This window comes from Lepisma saccharinum, chromosome 4, assembly GCF_977018435.1.
Source record: "Lepisma saccharinum chromosome 4, izLepSacc3.1, whole genome shotgun sequence".
In the NCBI taxonomy this organism is placed as follows: Eukaryota; Metazoa; Arthropoda; class Insecta; order Zygentoma; family Lepismatidae; genus Lepisma; species Lepisma saccharinum.
The window spans coordinates 109,117,952-109,130,226 of NC_139232.1; the positions used below are offsets into that span (position 1 = coordinate 109,117,952).

Genomic DNA, 12,275 nt, shown 5'->3' on the forward strand with positions numbered 1-12,275 from the left:
GTTTGGGCTAGTGGCGACGATAAGGATGAGTGATGATATGATGAAATTGATGAAGGGAACACTCACAGAGAGCACCCGTAACCAGAGCGGGATTCCGGAACTCTGCCGTCGTAACGCACAGTGTTAACACCACGAAGGTCGACACTACTTTTCGGATCAAAGATGGCAGCACCTTCACAAATTGATTGATATGAAAAGTAACTCTTACTTGTTCAATAATTTACAAGAGTTTCACATGCAGAAATAAGAAAAGGTACTACTTTACTATACCTGAGACACCTGGGAATCATTTCTTTCGCACTTTTTTACATTGCTAACGTACTATTCTGCATTCCGGAACACTTATTTAGGTGAAATAATTGAATTTGTTAGGAAAGTAATGTATATTTCTTACATTTACGAGTACTTACTGTTCTTCTTTATTTCCACACACGTTGATCGTTCCTTGAGCCAGAAAAACCATTGACGTTAGCCCAAAAATTCACGATAGCCCCACAAACCATCACGGGGACGAGGTATGCCTACTAGGGTAGGTTAGGCCTGTTAGGTTTGGTTCCATTAGCACTCATTTCGTTCAGTTTAGCATATACGGACATTACGAGAGCGTATTGTACTCTCATGCAGGAAGCAAATGGCGGCAGCAGCAATAGCGCGTCGGAAATAGATTTTCATACAAAACCACATGCATTCGCATTAAAATGAATCAAAATTACATTCCCGAACATCAACAACGCTACAGAAAATTATTTGCGTAAGTACTTTCTCCTGTAAATTTGAAGAAATCTGTCTCAGGTATAGTAAAGTGTTAACTAAGAAAATTTCTACTTTGAAAGATATTTAATTAAGAATCAAACTTGATATATAAAGTATCGTCTCTAAGGTAGTGTCATTTTAAGGTCATGAGTACAGATTCACATTGATTGCGTATTTATGTCAGCGCTGTTCAAATGCGTTATATTAAAAAAATCCTCTCCCAATGGGTTCGTAGAGTAGTTGGAAATAACACTTTACGTCGATTTCAAGCTAAAGAAACTCAATTTAAAATGCTGTCAACGACTGTCTTTACCATCCAGTGTATTTCTTATGGAAAATGAAAACGCTTCCTCTTTCAGTATTCAAAGCCACATTTTGGCATTTCTGGTCTGACGTTGTGATCTTAAACCTTTTCCCTTTCCGTTCATGTTTTGTAAGCAGCTCTGTTACAGTGTAACTCTTTGTCACTCAGTGTAGAGCAAAGAACAGGAACGATGGGTACTACAAGAACGGTATATGACAGCATGACAGTATACTCGCTGTTTTTTTTTTTACATAATTATAGATGTTTTTTAGAATAGAACTTTAATAAAATATGTAATTTATATTTTAATGTCAAGGGGATTAATAGTGGTGTAAATATATATTATTTGACGTTTTAGAACATATGTTAATTCGCGATTCATACCACCACTATTTTGTTTTTAAACTATTAAAATTGTGTCAGAAAACCATTTTATGTTAATTATTTTATCGTTTTCTTAATAATATTTGGAGATAAGTAAATACTTTGGGATTATCTTTGCACTTTGCTCTATTTTTTCCTTATTTGTAGCCTTGTATCCTTCTGTATGACGACGTCACTCAACAACGATTTACCCTGACATCTTATTTTATGATAGATGTTTCAGTGAGTGAGAAACGTTGTATTTTGTAAAGTACAGTAGAACGTCGTTTTTCCGCACGTCAATTACCCGCAATGTCAGTTATCCGCACACTAAAAAAAAAAAGATACAGGCACAGTACTGTAATTTAGGCACGTACTGTACGTATATTACGAGTGTTTTCTCATGTCTTTTGTTTTCTTGTACATGTATACGTATGTAGTACTGTGTACTGTATGTATAAAATAAACCTGTACTGTACGAGCTTTTCTTTGTTAAATAAACACATGTTTGATTATCCGCAAAAATTGTTATCCGCATAACCTTCTTCTTCTTGTTTCTTACCTTCTTTCACTCGCATATGCAAAGAGGGTTAGGGTCAGCCCATAAGCAGCCTCCTTGCAAAGCAGTGGGCGTAGAAGAAAATGTGAAATGCCTCTTCACGGATGAGTTTCAATGTGAGGAGGCAGAAGTGTGACAATGGCGCATGGTTCTTGACATCCAAAGATGTTTCTCTCAGTGGAACATCCATCCATTTGGAGCTAGCCTGAAACATGCTGCTTTGTGTTTCACTGAATCACTTCAGAGATATTAACAGGGCCATATTTGTGTGTGTTTTTGTCAGTGCTGGCAAGTAACAACGTGGGTTACTTGTAAAGCAGTAAAAAGTAACACTTTCAAGTAACTCTAAATGCAACCCAGTTACGTTTTCAGGCAACAATTAACGAAATTAAGAGTTACTGATAGACTGACTGATTTAGTTTATTTTACTTCGTTTTTCTGCCACTCTAGGATAAACGCGAAGATGGAGATGACTCCTGGCGTCGTTGTGCTAACCACTCGGCCGCGGAAGTCGGCTAAAGGTTACTTTTATAGTTACTTTTCTGCACATTTCAACAGCAACAGCAACAGCAAAATTATGAGTTGCTAAGTGATGCAATTTTAACATTAATTTATACATTTACTGGGATCAATTGTTTTGTTTCACCTAATGCTTTCATGCGTAAAAATTCATTCCGAATTTTCTTACCCGTATATTTGCATGTTAAAAAATTAGGTTTATTATAATTTGGTGAAAATTAGTGTTAATATTTGATGGTCGTCAGGAAAGAAATAACAGTTTATATATACACACGTAACGTAACAGTAAAAGTAACTAACTTCCTTCTTAAAGTTACAATGACTCCTTTTTAAAAATAACTTTATATACTGGTGTGTGTGTGTGTGTGTTATATATATATATATATATATATATATATATATATATATATATATATATATATATATATATATATTACGAAGGGTGTGAATAAATTAGTTTTGACACTGATTTCTACCAACGGTATATGCTTCAAAGTAATGGTTTAAAGGTAAAGCTATCCCTGTGCATTGCGGGCCATGAAGGTACATCAAGAAAATGGGGATACGGCACCATACATTTTCAAGCTCGGCGACAGTGGAGGTGATGTGATCAGCACCATGCTCGGTGGTTGAACCCAGATACACAATGATTAGAGAAAATATACTTTCCGTTGCATAATTCCTGGAGCAGAAAATACGATTCAAAAATGACTGAAGGAGTGAAATAAAGTTGAAAACCTCAAAATCAGAAATGAAGACTCGAAAATAAGTCTGCTAAATTACCAAAACATAGAAACTTATTAAAAAATATTCCTAGATTTCATTGATGAGAAACCGACTACTATACAAAAGAACCTTCGGCTAAAATCCTTCGCGCACCTAACTCTCGATCCGTTCAGCTCGGGCCATAAGGAAGCTTGCTCCACTCTCCCCCTCCCCTCCTCGCGTGAGTACGGTTCACAGGAGTCGCGGGTCTGCGCAGGTTTCTTTGCTGGTAGTTCCACTAGGCTTAGGAAGATCTTGAAGTACCCGAAAATACTTTTCATGAGCCTGACACCCCCTACAATTCTGGGCGAGGCACGTGCTACAAACAATACTCACTCACGAGCAACAGGGGTTACTCCCATCGTAGTGCATGATGTAAATAATGTAGGCGAATGTAAATTTGAATGAGAAGATCCAAAGGGAGAGAAAGAGGGGAGGGTCAGTTTAGTCACGACGCTGGGCTTAATGATCCGTGCAATTAGAACGACCCGACAAAAGTTGCAATTAAGGCCTCCAGCCTCCGAAAAGGAAGCGAACGCGGCGGAAAAAAAGAGCCCCTGAGATGTTTAAACAACCTCATTTATATTGGAAATGACTCCTCGCCAGCGCCTGGGAACTCTCTTCAACACTTTCTTTCCCTACCCACTGCCTTTTTTTGTTTTAGTTTTTTCCCATCTGCAGCTGGCGATGCCCAGGGTCCCACGCTTCTATGACCCCCCGCCTTTCTACACAGATGCGCGCGCTAGATTTTACCCACAGGGGCTATTTCCGCCATCAAGAAAATAAACAACTGAAAGCGAGAAAAAAATCTTCTCTGATGCCAATGCCAGTTTTCACAAACACTGTCATCGGTGCGAAACAATGTAAGTATACTAAAAACAGCATGATCGAATGCAGACTTTTCCTTTTCTTTTCCCAGTATACACTTCGAAATTATGCCAATACTTTATTTTTAATTATTTGATTGATTGGGTGTATTTTGGATAATCACGAAGATGAGGATGAGTGATGATATGATGAAATTGATGTACAGTCACAAACAACATCCATATTGATGTGGCAATGTCGCACGTACCCTGTACATTACAAAACTACTGTGCATATGCCACAACGAACAGCAAAATAATGTTATTAATAGAACTAATTAACTCTCTAGCCTTCTTGAACCCGAAGGTTTAAGGCTGCAGCAAGACAGGCCTTCCATCTCTCCCTATCCTGAGCAAGATCTATATACTTCCATCCCTACCAATTTCCTTTAGGTCCATCTCAACATTATCTCTCCATCTTCGTCTTGGTCTTCCTACTGGTCTGTTACCATCAGGTTTCCCAACAAGATTCCTGTAAACTCTTCTTTCCTCTCCCAGTACGCAGTATGTATAACCTGGACAGTGTTTTATCACGCGTAAGTTTTTAAATATCGATTATAGCAACATGAAAAATGTTTTGTGTATTTTAAAGACTTATTAAAAATCTTATAAAAATCGTTTCGGATAACCCGACTTTTTAGTTAAATCACCGGTGAAGGCACACTGTAGGTTTAGATTAGTCTACATGAGCATAAAGTGTATTTTAAAAACGAGGCCAGGGGCCTAAACGCACGGCCATGAAATTAGGCGGGTGGCAGAAGTTCGCGCTGTTGCCATGTCGGAGCACAACCCCGTACGTTCAAAGGTTTAAGAGACTGAAAGATCTCGTTGTAGAGGTGGTCTTTGTAATCCACGTGATACAAACTCACAGTGTTTGCTGGAAAGGTCAGGGATGACACAAAAGTGCCCCGGAGAGAGGTCGGTCTGACGCTCGAACTAGGCAACGCAGCCAGGTTGACGTTGCCACACAGTGCGTGGGAAGCAGCGACTCTTGTCCCACTCTCGCTTTGCTTTTCCCATATGTGGCACCAGCGCAATTCTGCCCAGCCGCCTACGTGCATGGCCGTGCGTTTAGGTTCGAATCCCGGATAAGAAATTAAGTTATGTACGCTCCATCATCTGTGTCATCAATACGGCATTCATCTTACAAGCTAGAGAAATGGAAAAGACATAATATGATCGAAGCAAGAAGGCTCTGTTCTGGAGTTCCCTTACTTTCTTTGACATATATCTTCATCTTTAATAATCCAATACCTTTTAAAGTATTTCGAGGCTACAGCCTTTGTATCCGAAAACAAAGACGCCTCAAACTGGACGCTATTCTCACCTTCTGTGGTGTACTCGAAGTGAAAGAGAATATTCAGCGAACACAACCAAACAATATGTGCTAACAAACACATTAGCCTCTAGTGCTCGCGAATGCGTGAGGTAACGTGAGTACTAAATGTTTATTCGTTGCATGAATGTGCAAACTGTTGCCCGGAGGGGAATAAACAAAACAAAAAGGAAACAACGGGAGTGGAAAGCAGGTCGTCATGTATATTTTTTGCCTCTTCTGAGCATTTTCAGAGCCTGAGAGTACCAGTTTTCCCTTCATCAGTATGTTTGCCTTGTCGTCGGTGGTGTTGCTTACACGACGTGTACCGCCAACGCTTTTGCTGTGTGTGGCTTCTTGCTTGACCACAGCAGCCACCGGGCATTTGGTTCTCACACGTCACACTCAATCGAGGAGAGGCGATTGAAATCTTATCGAAACTCACCGGTGCACCGTTCAGTGGTAGGCTTTGGCACGTTTATTGTTCTTTACGTCTTCGTTCTGTGGTTGAGGTCAGCAAAAGATGTCAAGGCCTAGAGTGACTATACAATGACAGGGGGCTCCCTTATTTTGACGAAAACAAATTTACTAACACTTCCTCTGGGTTCGGTACCCTGCGGAGGCACATAGTGGCTCGCATCCCACTTTAAACTGTAGGTCCAGTGCCGATTAGCCTTTCTGCGCATAAAGTGGACTTTAAACCAAAACTCAAACCAACACTTCCAGGTCTTGGCATTTTTCGTAACAGCTAATTATTCAATCTTAATCTTTCTTCTTTCCGTCTATGTGCTTTGCGCACTTGTAGTAAGTAGGTAATTCCTACAACACGAATACTTCCATAAGCTCTCATGTAAAATTCCAGCGGACGCGGATGTCCCTACCGTTCTTCAACGGCACGGTTTATTCATGAATACAACTGTAGTATTCTAGGGTTTACAAATATGTGAAAAAGTTCATATTCATTGCAAGTTCAGTAATCATATGTAATATAACCCGATTTTTTTTACGTTTTTAAATATTTTTGTGAAATTCCCCGACATTCCCAGGTTTTCCAGGCCAATGGGAAACTGAATGACCTTCAACAATCATTGCTAAACAAGAAAGGAACATTTAGCATTTTTCAGATTCCATGTAGTACTTTTATGAAGAAAAACAGAAAACTATGAGAAGTCTCGAGGGGTCAGTCAATCTTTAACACCAAACAAACAAACAAACAAAAAAATATCACTTAGGCATCAGTAATTAAACGAGGGTTTCTACACTGTGGAAAGGTGTGATAATTCTCATGCTCAAAGGCTAATAAGCCTAGACTGATTTTATGGAAAGCTGAATCAAGAGAACAATCTTCAAGTGCACAAAGCTCGAATACCAGGCTTCCCAGAGCCAAGATGAAACGTAGCGGCCCCCGTGGCGGAGCGGTTAACGCATCACGCTACGACGCCAGGGGTCCTGGGTTCGAATCCCGACCAAGGACATGGATGTTTGTGAGTGTCCATTCATCAATTCTTTAACACCAAACAAACAAACTGAGCCGCGGTGGCTCAGTCGGTAACGCGTCTGACTACCATGCTCAAGGTCCCGGGTTCGATCCCCGGCCGGTTCAAATCCGGGAACTTTTCTAACGGTGGAAGCGGCCCCGGCGCCTACCCAGCGTCGAATAACATGGGTACCTGGGGGAAACCCTGGGGGGTAAAGGCGGTCAGGGGCGTGATGCTGATCACATCACCCCCACTCACGACCGGATCAAGAAAGTGTGGGGCGTTACCCCCGCACCCCCTATACGCCTTCATGGCGTGGTGCTATGCACAGGGGAACACTTTACCTTTTTTTTTTTTTTTTTTTTACCATTCATCAATTTCATCATATCATCACTCATCCCCATCTTCGCAAAATAGCCGAAAGTGGCACAAAAGCGAAGAAAAATAAAGCAAATCAATCAAAAAGATGAAACGTAATTAAATTACAGTACAACGTCGTTTATCCGCATTAATTGGGAGTGTGTTGATCTTCCAGCTACGTCTAACACATACGTCATAATAGGCTTTGTAACCTTTTTTTTCGATCATCCCTCGTAGTAATTGTATAGAACCTGTCTTATTGATTTGATTTATTTTTCTTCACTTTTATGCCACTTTCGGCTAATCGCGATGATGATATGATTAAATTGATGATGACACTCTCACAAAGAACATCCATGCCCACGCCGGGATTCGAACTCGGAGCCCCTGGCGTCGCATGCGCTGTGTTAATCACTCTGCCACGGAGAACGCCAGGAGGGAACTTGTTTTATCAGAGAAGTCGTTGCTACAACAATAATACGAAGAAAATTGTGACTTTTCTGTTTGAAATGAATTGTTTGCTGTATGCTTATCGACCAAATCAATAATTATTTATGGTTATCTACCAAATCAATTGTTTACTGTATGTTTATACACACGATTCTTCAGAATGTTATTTTTAAGAAAATAAAAAGTAGTTACAGTAACCTTAAGATCCTATCTGTAGTTTCGTAGTTTTAGACGCTCTTTTGGAGAGCAAAGTGATGGAGTTCCGCCCTTATCTTATATAACGAGAATGATCACTAGATGAACACAAGCAGAATTCATGCGAATGCCGGGACTCGAACTTGGAACCTTGCGAATTTACCACTAAACGTTCTCGCCCACCAAGGCAGGCTCATGAGCCAACCAACAAATACTGAAAATTACTCCGGCAGATTATATCGTTATTATTAGTTCAGAATTATAATGTCGAAAAGAAAAGTTCGTTTCTAAGCTGCAGGTCAGATAACTGGGAGAGTCCAATTTCCAAATAGCTCAAAGCCCAAATCTGTTAAATTGGAAAGCACCGATGCGGTTGGAGATCCGTAACGAATCCAACAAATTAAGGAAAAGGAAAGAGTTTCTGCCGGAAGAACTTAAGCATTACACTCTCACTTCCAAGAAATCAAAGCGAATTAAATTAGACCCAACGACTCCAGCGATACAAGGAAAGGCAATGAGGTATGTAGGCCGAGTCAGTTCAGGTGGGTGCTGTGCTACGAGCAAGTTTGTGGTTTCGAAAGAAACTTTCAGGATAAGGCTCGTTTTTATTTGTATTTTAGTAGTAGTTTTTCAACTTTTATAGGTTAATCGCGAGGATGACGATGAATGCGTAATAACGGATTTCCAGTTCTTCAATCTTAAATTTCATTTAAAATTTCTGCTATACGTTCATAGAAAATGTCCAGAGTGACCAAATATTGTATGTCAAGCAAACAGTTATCTTTTACCAATAAAAATAAATGTCATGTGACCAGAATCCAGCATAAATGTCATAGTATGATGTAATGAAAGAATCTAAACGAAGCCTTATCCAGGATTTGAACCTAGGACCTCTGGTTTCGCAGCACACTGTATTGACCACAACATGTTGACTGAAACTGAAATACAATGGCGGAATATATGTACCTAGGTACGATAAGAAGCCTTTCTGGAGGCATGTGATGAAGAGATTTGTTGCTGCTGAGTTTTATCTTAACAACAAAACGTACTAATTCATAAATATTATAGAAAGGCGACGTACAATAACCGAAATAGAATAAATAATGTATGAATCGTATTGTCTAAGTCATATTGAATCAATTTGTTCGGGAATGCAAACCAGGACGGTTTTAAAAACCAAAGTGGTTAAATAAACATGTTTCGATGTTTCTATCTCACTGATCATTTGGAAATTAATATTCTACAAGAAAAAGTTCAATAACAAGCCCATATTTAATGTGCTATTACATTACGTGCATGACATCACATTGCGTTACAGCATGCAATTTTAAATAGTGTGATTCACACACACACACACACACACGCACATACACTCCCCCCACGCACATAAAGGTAAAGTTGCCCAGCGCATTGAAAGCTCACGGGGGGAGGGGTGCGTTGGAGGTACAACTCCACATGTTCACAATCTCGGCCATTTGTGGAGGTGTGATCAGCACCATTCTCCTGCCACCTTCACTCCCATGGTTGTCCCCAGGTGCTCATTGTTAGGGGCTAGGTGAACCCCACATAGAACCACTCCATGCAGGGATATTGTTGGGAAATTTTCCCCCTGAAATCGCCCACACCGGGAATCAAACCCTGGTCTCCTGCGTGGCAGTCAGTATATATATTTTTTATATAATGTGTTTGTGTATGTGGACGCGCGCACTTTTATTTACTGGTTGCGGATACATTTCATATTGATAAAGAAAACTTAGAATGTGGATATTCCCAGGTTGCTCCCTCCCCCCTTCCTTTTACACGGAACACTGTACTTAAGTATAATGTTGCAGTCAGTCCGAGGGCAGCGCTACCTCCAGCACTTGCAAATTACATGGAACTGCGTAGGCGGAGAAAGGGAATGCATTATACACTGTGAGATCATCGATGCTCTTGGTCCTGGTAGGTGAGGTTGGGCAGTCCAGAGATTAAAGTTTGCATCAACACCTTTATTAGAGATGATGCAATATTCTTAAAATCTGAACCGAAGCTATTAATTTTCTTTCTCCAAGTGTACGTGTGGTCAGTGTCTTCTATAGGCACTGTGTGGATTGGAGGGAGCCTCTGTCCTTAAAGAAACAGTGATTTTGTGTAAATGATTCACTGCCCTCTCACCTGAATTCAGGTGGTTAGGGCAAGAATGATTTAGCTCCCGCGTTGAGAAGTAACTTTTAATCCTTTAAGGTCCCGTACTTGTTCGGTAACTAGTCACTGAGCTTTTATTTTCCTTGTGGGAAGCTCAAGATGAGGTAGGCATGCGCTACAACGTGCGCAGTAGCCAGTTTGGCGCTGGAGAGCAGCGAGTGGGAGTGGCAATGCGTGCAACGTCACATTCACGACTCGCATTTAACTTGCGCATAAGATGTTTTGGAAATAAGACAGCTTCAGTATTCACATGGCCTTTAATCACATCGGGTTTATAGGGACGATGTGGCTACAGGTCCGAGTCTTCCCCGAAGTTAAATTTGTTTGAAAGAGACACAAAGTGGAAAAAGAATATATTTCAAGTGTGGTAATCTGATATAACTTGGCCTAAAAGTTACAACTGAAATTGTAGTTAGAGGCTATCACAACGTTGCTAGGTATTAGATGTGGAAGTCCTCTTTTACCAGATGTTTCCATATTTTTTGTGCAACCCTTGTACATGGTGTGTATGATTTATTTACGACGGGTTCATCTTGCTTCAATAAAGCCCCTGCGCATGCGCCAGAAATGAGACTACGAGCCTGAGGCTACCAGAAAAAGAGTAATAAGTCGTTTCGGAGAACGAAAAGGAGAATTCTCATCTGACCCGCTGTGCGTAGCTCGAACGAAACGCTCGCTTTTATGACCCGACGATATTTTCCAAGAGGCCGTTTCCCGACTACATATGTAGCCCGCTTTTTTATAAGTGTCCTCCTCATGCTTGCAGCTGAGGCCTTTACGAATTCCTTACTTCGCTTTCTCTTCTTGAACATAAACTTCAATTTTCCGCGGCGGGATATAATTTTGATGTTCTGGGTCGTTGCCCCATCCTTCCCCCAGTGGTACGCTATTTTCCGTCTCCGATTACGAGCAGGGGACCTTTAAGAATCTTATTTTTACTTGCTTGCTTTTAAATGAAAGTTGAATTTCATGTCCGGCTGTTTTCACTGTAAATTTCGCTCATCGCTCTCACGTCAGAGTGAGAGCATGGGCGTCGCCAGATTTTTTTTGCGGGGGTAGCAGGCTATTGATACAACTTGAATAGTAGAAAGAACAACAGTAATAATAATAATACGTATTATTATGTTTAAGACTTATACAAAAATAACTATTGGGCCTCTCCGATGGCGCAGTGTTAGCGTTGTCGCCATGTAATCAAGGGGTCCCGTGTTCGATTCCCGGTGGAGGCACATAGTGGTTCGGATCCCCCTTTAAACTGTAGGCCCAGTCACGATTAGCCTTACTGTGCATAAAGTGGACTTAAAACATCAATTCAATCAATCAAAAATAACTATTAGCTATAAACTAATAAAAATGAATCAATTTATTATTAGTACTTCTTGGAGAGACTTTTCTACTCAATCTACCAGATCCATCACAACTTTTTAAATGCTTTCTGAATTTTCTTTACTTAAACAGGTTCCTGTATTTTACATTCAATTTTGTCGATTTTTGTTCGAATAATAACTGACTGAACTTTATTTCCATTATCAACAATAAACGTAACAAGCTTCCTGATTTTTGGTAACTTGAAATGAACAATGCCAATTTCCACGGGGGTCGGCGGACCGGTTCGACCCCGCCCCCCCCCCCTACCGACGCCTATGATGTTTTCTATTTTATGTGGCCGCCTTTTTATGCCAGGGCCGTAAGTACGGAAAGTTCTTGGCCCGGAAGAGCTCAATAAACAATAAGTACAATGAAATATTTTGTAGTGAGTAATGAATACGGCTTCTATTGAAGTGTTTTTCAACCTCCGTGATCCCAACAATTTTACTCGTAAATACCTTTCTACTTTTTTTCTTTGAGGAACTTACTTAACTCGTGTGTAACAACATCTAATCGAGTATGAATGGATTCTATACTTGATGTCGAAGAGCAAATCCTTTACAAGTGGGATTATTGGAAGATTTTTTTTTCTTAATTAACCAGATTGATTTTAGTTTAACATCTTCAAAAGAAATCAATTATTAACCAGATTGATTTTAGTTTAACATCTTTAAAATATATAAATTGTATGGATCCAACGAGTTTATTGTTTAACTTTTGTTTTTAGCATGGCTTGTATTCTTAACACCCATGACAACACAAGTGTAACATCCGCGACACAGGATTCTTTGAGTTT

General features: G+C 40.1%; 1 protein-coding gene across 6 annotated transcripts in view; it reads left to right on the forward strand.

Annotated features, from left to right (window-relative positions):
- CdGAPr (GTPase-activating protein CdGAPr) overlaps positions 1 to 12,275 on the forward strand; it is a 394,186-nt gene that overhangs the window by 281,472 nt on the left and 100,439 nt on the right. The gene's annotated exons all lie outside the window — the stretch shown is intronic.